Here is a 10,761-nt window from a genome sequence, read left to right as displayed (position 1 = left end):
TCCACCCAGATCCTCCAAATTCCAGTAGGCGGGGGTCACACCCACCACCTGGCCCCCTGGCGCCGTGTAATCCCATCAGCAGCCAAGACTCAGAGACTATAAAATCCAGCTCCCGGAACCGCACGGCCACATTTGCGGCCGCGCGACATCTTATCAGGACATCTTTTTATGGCATCTTATTATCTCATTCCTACTTTGGACAAACTTGCAGGCTATCGAATGTAGCCTGCCCACAGGGCAGAGTCTGGCAAACTCCCCGTGGCGTACCAAATGTGCCAAATACCAGTAACAATGATGGGTCTCATTCTCCTTGAATATAATCTCAGGGCTAGGATGAAAGAGACGTTACTGGGGCCTGCTCGAGGCAATCGACGAATAACAGGATGATGAAATGAAATGAAATGAAAATATTTATTCAGGTGTGCGATTTACAATTCTGTTAATAATAAAGTTTCAGTCATGCAGTGCTTGAACAGCCGCCAACACAGTATCAGCCTCCCTCTCCCATCTTCACACCATTCCCCACTCCGAGCCCTTGAGGACTCAGTTCTGTGGGTGAAGTCTCAGGGTTTGCTGCCATAGGGCAATTGTTGCTTATTTGCTATGTTTCTTCATGTTCCACATGTGAGAGAGATCCATTCTGTATTTATTTCTCTCCTTCTGACTGACTTCGCTCACTGTGGTTCTCTCTAGTGACATATATGTAGGAGCAGAATGTTGTAATTCCATCTTTTCTTATAGCTGAGAAGTATTCAATTGTGTATATATACGACAGCTTCTTTTTCTAGTCTTCTAGTCATCTTTTCTTGGTACTTAGGTTGTTTCCAGATCTTGGCTATTATGAAGAGTGTAACTTGTAGATTCTGGCTATAATGAACATAGGAGTGCAACTGTCTTTTTAATATGTTGTTTTTGGGTTCCTGGAGTAGGTGATAAAAATTGGTTGCTGTTCCATATTGAAGGTCAGTTCTTAGGGAGGGGTGTTGGAACACTGTATGACTGAAACCTAATCATGAAGAGCTTTGTAAATGTCTATCTCACAGTGATTCAATAAAAGAAAAAATCTTAAAAATAAATAAAAATAAAATTAAAAATTAAAATTAAAAGCTGTTGGGAGAAAAAAGTTTATTTTTATTTAGGTAGTGATTTACAATACTGTTAATAAAGTTTTGAGCATGAAATTTTCCAATCCCAACCCCTTTACTCAAGGTTCTCTCAAAACCTCACAACCCCACTTCCTTGTCAAACTAAGTTTGTAATTTAGTTATTATAGTTTAAGATCCCTGTTTACAATCGTGTTGACTATGAGAGTTTTGATGTAAACAGTTTTACTTTTGTGGAATCTCCATGCTGTTTTTTTCATAGGGGCTGGGCCAGATAACATTCCCACCCAGAATATATGGGTTGGGGTTCCTTTTAACGCCACATCATCGTAAACACTCGTTGTTTCTAGTATTTCTCTCTCTCTTTTTCTGGCATGAGGTTTTACTTAATTATTATTTTGATTTGCATTTCCCAATGTTAGGTTTGGGAGAGTACTTTGTTCATGGATCTAGTGGCCTTCTCTGTCAGATTTGAAGAAGTGTTTGCTAAGCTCATTGCCCTGTTGCTGAGTGTGTTTCATGAATAATGAAAGCTTCCCCTTCTCCCAGTTGAAAACTTCCCTTCACCATTGTCACAGTCTCTTCCCTGTCCTATCCTTCCCCATTCCTCCATCCCCCAGGATGTATGATTCCCATCGAAAGCTAGTTCTCATGTTCTTTTAAGCACATTATTTACTTTACACTTGGGCATTTGTTACTCCACCATTATGTTCCTTTCTATTCTGCACATGAGTGATATCATTCTGCGTCAGTCTCTCTTCCTCTGATGAACGTCATTCAGCATGATACTCTTCAGATCCATCCTTGTGTCATCAAACTGCACGACTTCATCTTTTCTGACAACCAAGTAGTATTTCATGTATATGTGTACCATAGCTTCTTCATTCAGTCATCTGTTCTTGAATTCTTGGGTTACTTATTATGGATAGTGCTGCAAGGAACATTGGAGTGCAAATGTCTTTTTTTTCTTGTGATTGTGAGCCCTTGGGCCATATTCCAAGAAGTGGAATTGTTGGGTCAACTGGGAGCTCAGTTCCTAGTTCTTTGACATGTTCATATTGTTTTCTAGAAAGGCTTGGCTAGTCAACATTCCCACCAACAGGGAATGAGGGTCCCTTTCCCCAACATTTATATTAACACTTGTTATTCTTCTTATTTATTTTATGTGCCAGTCTCTGTGGCATGAAGTGATTTTTGGTTTGCATTTTTCCAACCACTAGTTATGCAGAGCATCTTTTCATAGACCTTTTGGCCATTTGTATGTCTTCGTTGAGGAAGTTTCTGTTCATCTATTCTCCCTAGTTTTTAGATGGAGTTGAATATTTTACTTTGGGGTAGTTCTACCATGTTTTCTATAGCTTGGATATTAACACTTTATCAGAGGGGAGATGAGCAAATAATTTCTCCAAGTTCATGGGGTGTCTTTGTATTTTGGTTACTACTTCTTCTGAGGTACAGAAGATTCTTAATTTAAGGTAGTCCCATTTGTTTATCTTTGTTTGCATGTTGAATGTCATTAACTCCTAAAGATGCCTCTAGTTTCTATATTGCAAAGAGTTCTGACTATATTTTCTTCAATGTAATTTATGAATTCAGGTCTTTAATTGAGATTGAGGTCTTTAATCTATTTGGTTTTTGTGCATGGTGTTGGAAAAGGGTCTGAGTTCATTTTTTAACATGTGGTAGACCAGTGTTCCTAGCACCAACTGAAGAGGATTTTCTTGTTGCACTTCATATTTTTTTCTCTTTTACTAAAGATTAACTGTCCATTTATTTGAAAGTCTGTCTCTAGATTTTTGATTCTGTTCCACTGATGAGAGTGTCTGTCGTTATTCCAATACCATGCCATTTTAATTACTACAACTTTGTAGTAAAGTTTGAGGTTAAGGAGACTTTCTTCTTTATTCCTTGGATTGCTTTGATTATTTGGGGTTGGGCAGATATTGTTATTCCATATGAATTTCAAGGAGTGTTTGATCTAAAAATATATGCTGTCATACTGTTACATAATGTGATTAAGAAACAGGGTGGTCTGGTCATGAAATAAATATTCATATATCTAATCTAAACACGGTCCTCCCGTTGTTCATTGATTTGCTCGAGCGGGCCCAGTAACGTCTCCATTTTGAGACTTGTTGTTATTGTGTTTAGCATATTGAATACATCACGGGTCGCTTGCCAGGCTTTGCTGTGAGGGCGAGATACTCTCGGTAGCTTGCCGGACTCTCCGAGAGGGGCAGAGGACTCAAACCCAGCTTGGCCGGGCTGGCTGCACGCAAATTATTTAAGTAAAACTTAATTTTAATTTTAGATGCTATTTTCTCAGGAAAACTTTCCCAACATATATGACTATATATTATTTTTCAAATATGTCATATTTAATACATATTATGTTTATTCTTTTACTAATCATAGCTAACTTAATAATGACTTCATTAGATGTTTAATTCAAAATTTCCTCTTTACACAAAAACTCCACCTTAACGTTTATTCCTAATACACAGTGTGGTGACTAGCACTTAATTGATTTTTGTGAACTAGTGCTTGGATGAATGAGTAAGAAATGAAGGAGGTTAGTGACTGAGAAATGTCACTTGGACTTTATAACAAGGACATCACTAACCCATGTTGACACAACTTCAATGGATTGATAGAAAGGCAGGAACGTATATGAGTAGATGTTGCAAAAGTGCTGAGAAGCAGAAGGAACAAAAGTCCAAGTTACTAACTTTATTTATTTATTTATTTTTTATTAGTGAAACACCATGAGGTACAGTTATAGATTTATAAATTTTTGTGCTTGGGTTTCAGTTATACAATGATCAAGTACCCATCCCTCCACCAGTGCCCATTCTCCACCACCACGGGTCCCAGCATCTAACTTTATTTAAAAATAAAAAGTTATTTTATGCTTGACTATTTCTTCTTTTAAATTAAAAGAAAGATTTTAAATTTGTAGCGTCAGGTAAAAAAATTACAAAATTATTTTTATTAATTTGATCATTAGCATTGGTCTAAAAATTTGCATACAGAGAATTTTTATAAATGGAAGTTTCTTTCGTGATATTAACCTCTTTCAGTTTTGTTTGTCCATTAATTTTGAGGTATACTGAGCCTGACAGTCAAAAGGACATAAACATAATAGAATAGGCATTTTCTTCAATTTGGTTGCTATGGTCTCATAGAAGAGAAGCTATCAAAACTTTCATTTGAATATTTGAATAAATGTCCTACTTAAAACTATGTAAAAATTTGCCTCTGTCCTTTAGATTAGAAGCTGTTTTTCTTTTCCTTTTGAAAATATTTTATTGGGGCTGGAGTGATAGCACAGTGGGTAGGGCGTTGGCCTTGCACCCGGCCAACCCGGGTTTGATTCCCAGCATCCCATATGGTCCCTTGAGCACTGCCAGGAGTAATTTCTGAGTGCAGAGCCAGGAGTTAACCCCTGTGCATTGCCAGGTGTGACCGAAAAAGCAATATATATATATATATATATATATACATACATATATATATTTCATTGAATTACCATGTGATAAACCATCACAAAACTATTCATGATTGGGTTTCAGTCATACAATGTTCCAACACCCATTTCTCCACCAGTGTACATTTCCCACCCCAGTGTCCCCAGATTTCCCCCCACTGTCCCCACCAGTACCTCTCCCCTGGTCTACTTCTATGAGAGGCACTTTCTTCTTTTTCTCTTTCTCCCTTTTGTGTATTATGGTTTGCAGTACAGGTACTAAGAGGTCATCGTGTTTGTTCAGGCAGTTCAGTATTTTTATCAGAAAGGTACAATTGGAGTAGCTTGTATATAATGGGTGGTGGCTTTTGGGGCCAGAACGTGACTGCCAGGGCTTCCAGAAGTACAGGGATGTGAGGAGTAGCCCAACTCAACTCCAAGAAAGCCTGAAGATTTCAGCCACAAAACCTGCATACCAGAATTTTCAGCGGATTAATATCTCAGTCAGGTCCATTCCAGGGGCAAGGCAAGTGATTTTGGATTGTGGGAGCAAGTGGATGCCGGGGGCGCTGTTCGGGTGGGAACTGGACTAACCCACTCACCTCCCATGTACTAGTCTGTTCATCCTTGCCTGAGTCTGACATTAACTGTGGCTTTTGATCTCTGTTGAGATTTATTTATGGATCTCTGAAGCAAGGCTGATAAATGAGCTTATATGGCTGAGCTGGAAGTGGTTTGTGGGTGTGGCTCCCACACACCTAGCCTTTGGCAGTTTAATAGCTCAGGAAACTTGGTCCTGAATTATTAGAGAGACTGGCCAGAGATGCGGCAGTGGTTTTTGGGAAATCAGGAAACCTGAAGGCACATCAGGCTTATGCAGTTGCTCCAAAGATTCAGGCTGACCTGCTGGCGATGCCACATCCCCTGGGCCTCAGTGGCAATAGCAGCCGTGGTCCCAGAACTGGGGCCTGGGTTACTAACATTTACTGCTTATACCCTCGGGTGGGATATAGCCACCAGTCCACCAGAACCTGGCCACGGGGCACACATCCCCATCCTGGGTCTCTAGACAGTTGATGCTCTGGGAGATTTTCCCCCATAACATACTCCAGGTAGTGTGGGCTGGTATGGGGAAGAAATGGGGGCAGGGGTGCCCTACTGCTGGGGAATCACCTTGGCCCTATGGTGGGAATCCCGGGTGCCCTTCCACACCAGTGCCCACATTTCACGGTGCTGCCGAGTTGGAGCCGAAGACCCCTGTTCAGACACGTTAAAACTCTGTCACTACCCGTAGCACCAGGAGAGAGACCAAGAGCTGTGGTAGCAATGCCAAGTGGTGACCATGCCACTACCATCCTCACACGTCCCATTCTGGGCCAGTGCTCACGGTGAGCAAGCAGCCGGTTTCGTTTAATGGTGCTATTCCCGAGACAGGATGTCCAAGGTGCAGCCACAGTCACACTCAGTAACTTTATAGTCCCGTGGGCCCTTCAGAGCACTGGCAGCTGCCATCCCTCTCCCAGTTCTGGCTCTTCCCCTTGTGCCGCTGCAATCATGACTGTGAATCCCATGTAGTAGATTATTTATATTTATTTTTTTAAATTTTATTGAATAGCTGTGAGATAGTTACAAGCTTTCATGTTTGGGTTACAATCACACAATGATCAAACACCCATCCCTCCACCAATGCACATTCCTCACCACCAATATCCCTGGTATACCCTCCCTTTCCCACTCTCCCCCTGCCTCCATGGCAGACAATATTCCCCAAAATCTCTCTCTGCTTTTGGGCATTATGGTTTGCAATACAGACACTGAGAGGTTATCATGTTTGGTCCTTTATCTTCTTCTTCTTCTTCTTCTTCTTCTTCTTCTTCTTCTTCTTCTTCTTCTTCTTCTTCTTCTTCTTCTTCTTCTTCTTCTTCTTCTTCTTCTTCTTCTTCTTCTTCCTCTTCTTCTTCCCCTCCTCTCCTCCTCCACCTCTTCTTCTTCCCCCCTCCTCTTCCTCCTCCTCCTCCTCCTCCTCCTCCTCTTCTTCTTCTTCTTCTTCTTCTTCTTCTTCTTCTTCTTCTTCTTCTTCTTCTTCTTCTTCTTCTTCTTCTTCTCCTTCTCCTTCTCCTCCTTCTTCTTCCTCTTCCTCTTCCTCTCCTTTTTCTTCTTCTTCTTCCTCTTCCTCCTCCTCCTCCTCTTCTTCTCCTTCTTCTCCTTCTTCTCCTTCTTCTCCTTCTTCTCCTTCTTCTCCTTCTCCTTCTCCTTCTCCTTCTCCTTCTCCTTCTCCTTCTCCTTCTTCTTCTTCTTCTTCTTCTTCTTCTTCTTCTTCTTCTTCTTCTTCTTCTTCTTCTTTTCTTCTTCTTTGCTTTTCTCATCACAGGAAAGAAGCATCTTTATATGTTTTGTTTCACCTTTGCTCTTGAATGTGATTTCATTATTTAAGTTTAAACCACACTGTGACTTTTAAGAACAGAATGGTCTCCAGTTTTAGTATTTATATGTATTTCAAAGTAAATAGACCTTTCAAGTTCAGGAAAGGGTGTGTCAGATAAACAGGTGTCTCTGAAGGTTGACGTATTGCCTTTTATCACCAGCCATCTGGACTGTAATTTGATGTCACACACGGGCATGAGATTGGCCATATCAATCCAGATTCTTGGAACCGTCACTCTATGAGAAAGTCATCCCATAATCCACTTTTACTCCTATTAACAGTTAGTTAAAAGAAGATTGAAGTTGATACAGTAAGAAAATTAAAGCAACACCCTTTAGCAGGCAAAATAGAGTTAATATTTGTTTGAGTAGTTTATTTTCCCAATATAATTCTTCTCATTAAACAGTTAATGAGCCCTTGGCTATGTGTGACTTACGTTCAGCTGAAGGAGAACAACAATTAGTGACGAGAGGCCCCCAAGACATTTTCAGAAAGGAAAATGTAACTGAAAAGAGAAGTAAAACGCATCTTTAGGGAGCAAACACAGACATTTGGGATGCTTATAAGCATTGTAGAGACTAATCAGCGTCTTTAGACACAATTAGTCCCTGCAGAGCACAGGACTGAGGTGAATTTCTGAAAAGCAAGCAGTTTCTTGAAAGCATTAGAAATCTTGTAAAATGCAGACTTTGAGGAGCTGTCCATTCATTCTCTTCTTTGGACTCATTTTTATAAGACATTCGTTGATAATTTATGGCTGTGCTTACAAAAGCCATCTGGTAAGGCTAATTGTAAGCTACCTGCTCCTCTGTTTTGTGTTGAAGACTCAGTCATTATACCACCTTTTATGCAGTCTCTGGCTTGTACGTGCAGTCCACAGAATACCTTACTTGTGAGGTCAGAATGAAGAGACTGCAGGCTGACATTCTGAAGTTTGCTTTATTGGTATTTAACTGTGACATCTCCCCTCTAAGCAAAGCTCCCAGGCTCAGTAGAGGGTGACAGTGGAGGAGAAGCTATGGTTAGATCCTCAGAAATATATTTTGATCCCATGTATGCATCTTACATAGCCATTATTACTATATTCCAAAGTGCCCTATTAATATGGCTGTTTTATTGCTCCTTTTGTGCTGCCAAAGTTCCCGGACTCCGTCTCGTACTGCCAAAAGGAGCATTAAGTTATTCAGCTGGTCTTATCGCCGTCCAGAAAGCAATAAAGGCCCTTTTGTATTTCGTTGGTTAACTATGTTCCTTATGCCAGCAAGGCAGGATTCTGCTGTCTTCCAGAGCAGGCTTATGTCCAATAAGAAGGGATTATAACTTCCTCTATTGTCTTTCCCAGTCCCAGCTTTGGAACTGACTTCTTGCTATAGAAGCCACCCTATATTTGGTGCATTATATTTCTAGACAAAAAGTTACTTTTCAGCTTATTGATATATACGTTATAAGTGTTAATTATAAGTTTGCTTTTGTTTAACCCCTGTAGAAGTGATTAAGAGTCGAAGTGTCATGACATAAAACTTCCAGGAGTGGGGTGTATTAGGACATTTTAAGTCTAATTTCTGTAGACCAGGAGCAATAACTTGTTACTTTAGATGACTCAGAATGGGCCAAATTGTAGTAAGTAGAGAAAAAAATATCATTGGGTTGGGGAGGTGACTCAGGAGTCTGGGGTGAGCACACAAGGCCCCGGGTTTGATACCTAGTAGCTTGTGACATCCTGCATACAGCTGAAAATAGTCCCGGAAGGCCCTGAGCCTCACCAGGTGTGGCCTTGGTCCCCCAGCATCTCTGAACCTCAGAAGCACCACATTGTCCACTAAAAACATTAAGCCATCTGACTGGTTGTATGAGAAAGTTGTCTGTAGTAGCCTCTAGACCCCCTAAAGTGTTGCTGCTTCGGAAGCCCTCCAAACATTAGAAGAAAATGTCTATGTCATTTAAGCATATGTATTTAAAAATAATGCCTTTTGAATATAGTAATGCTATTTTCTAGATTTGGCCTTTGGATGCTACTTGCTTAAGTTCAGTTACTTGAATCATTCCTATGATATTTGCAAGCATACTGATCATTCTGCCAAAACTCTTTTCCCCTACTGTTAGAAAAATAGGGTTGTAGTTGAGTGTAAACTTACTAACTAGATCAATTTCATTTCTCCTTTGCAGTTAGACAACTAAGTATTTGGTATTTGTTTGTTTTTGGGGATCCATACCTGCCAACGCTCAGGATAATTCCTGCCTCTATGTGCAGGAATCACTTTGGGGTCCCTAGAACTAAACTCAGGTCAGCCACATGCAAGTCAAGCACCTTGCCCGCTTGTTAATCTGAGCAGAAGTGCTGTTTTCTAGTTTGGAAATTAAAACATTGGCAAAAATATGTTCAGAAATTTTTTGTATAGGCCAGAGTGATAGTAGAGTGGGTAGGGTGTTTACCTTGCAAATTGCCAATCTGAGTTTAATCCCTAGCACTCCATATGGTCTCCTGAGACTTGTAGGAGTGATCCCTGAGTACAGAGTCAGGAGTAAGTCCTGAGAACTGCCGGGTGAGGCCCCAAATCAAAAACAAATTTTGGGGATATGGTAAGGGTATAGCATCTTTTGTGCTTCAGAGCATGGAAAAGCAGTAAGAAGGTAGAAACATGGAATCTGAATGACTCTAATTAATCTGCCCTCTCTATCTGCTATATTCACTTCAGTTCTTTTACATGAGAAAGAAATTTCTATATTGATTTGTTACCACATTTTGGATGTTTGTTAGTGGAGATAACTATTGTTTAATGTATTTCATACAACTAAACTTATTAAAACAGAAAGAGATGCATACCGTCTATGTAAAAGTTTCTATGTGAATTGAAAATTTAAGAGGCAGATACATGGAAAATTTTATTGATTAGAGATACAAATACCAAATGTACATTTTGGGTGGGCAGAGCACACCCAGCAGTGCTCAGGGCTGCTTCCTGACCTTGTACTCAGGGATCACTCCCAGTGGGGCTTGGGGACCATATGCAGTATTAAGAACCTAATCTGATTGCAAATGCAAAGTACATTGCCCACTGCAATACTGCTCCAGCTCACCAATGAACATTGTTTTATAAATTAATTTTTATACATTCCTGATGTAAATATTTATTATTGTTTATGAGGGTATTAGGAATCTTAGACTTTCATGTAACGTGGAATGTAATTGTTATGGTCCTTTTGAAAGGCAGCTAGGCTCATCTCTATAGGTTTTTTCCCTTTCTCTTTTCCTTTATTTTGGTGGTGACAGAAAATAAAACCCACATGTAAAGCATGTGCTCTATTACCAATCCATGTCCCCCGTTTCTGTTAAGGCCCTTTAAAAGGTATTTGGTGAAGTCTATAAAAAATGAAAGCATAAATCACTCTGGGTTCCATTTCTAAAAGGTGTTATACAGAAGCGTTTGTACATATTACTAACACACGTGTAAAAAAGGTAAGTGTTTCAAGGACATGTTTGTAATTGAAAAAGCTGTAAGCAGCTGAAGCATCTGTTAAAAGAAGAATGACTATGAATTATGGTAAGTTACGTGCTAGGGAGTCTTTACTAAGAAAGATGAAAAATGATTGCATGTTTTCATATGGGAAGATGACTATGAAGTAACAATAAGACAATGCTTTAGAACATGTAATATTATGACACACTTAAGTAAAAATGTGTGTGGGAAGTATGCACACATGTGTTTATGAGTCTCTATGTGGCTAGAGAAAATAATCAAGGTTGAGATAAGAGTATAATTCTCCTT

This window comes from Sorex fumeus, unplaced genomic scaffold (assembly GCF_029834395.1).
Source record: "Sorex fumeus unplaced genomic scaffold, SorFum_2.1 ptg000008l, whole genome shotgun sequence".
NCBI lineage: Eukaryota > Metazoa > Chordata > Mammalia > Eulipotyphla > Soricidae > Sorex > Sorex fumeus.
Note: the sequence above shows the minus strand (reverse complement) of the source record.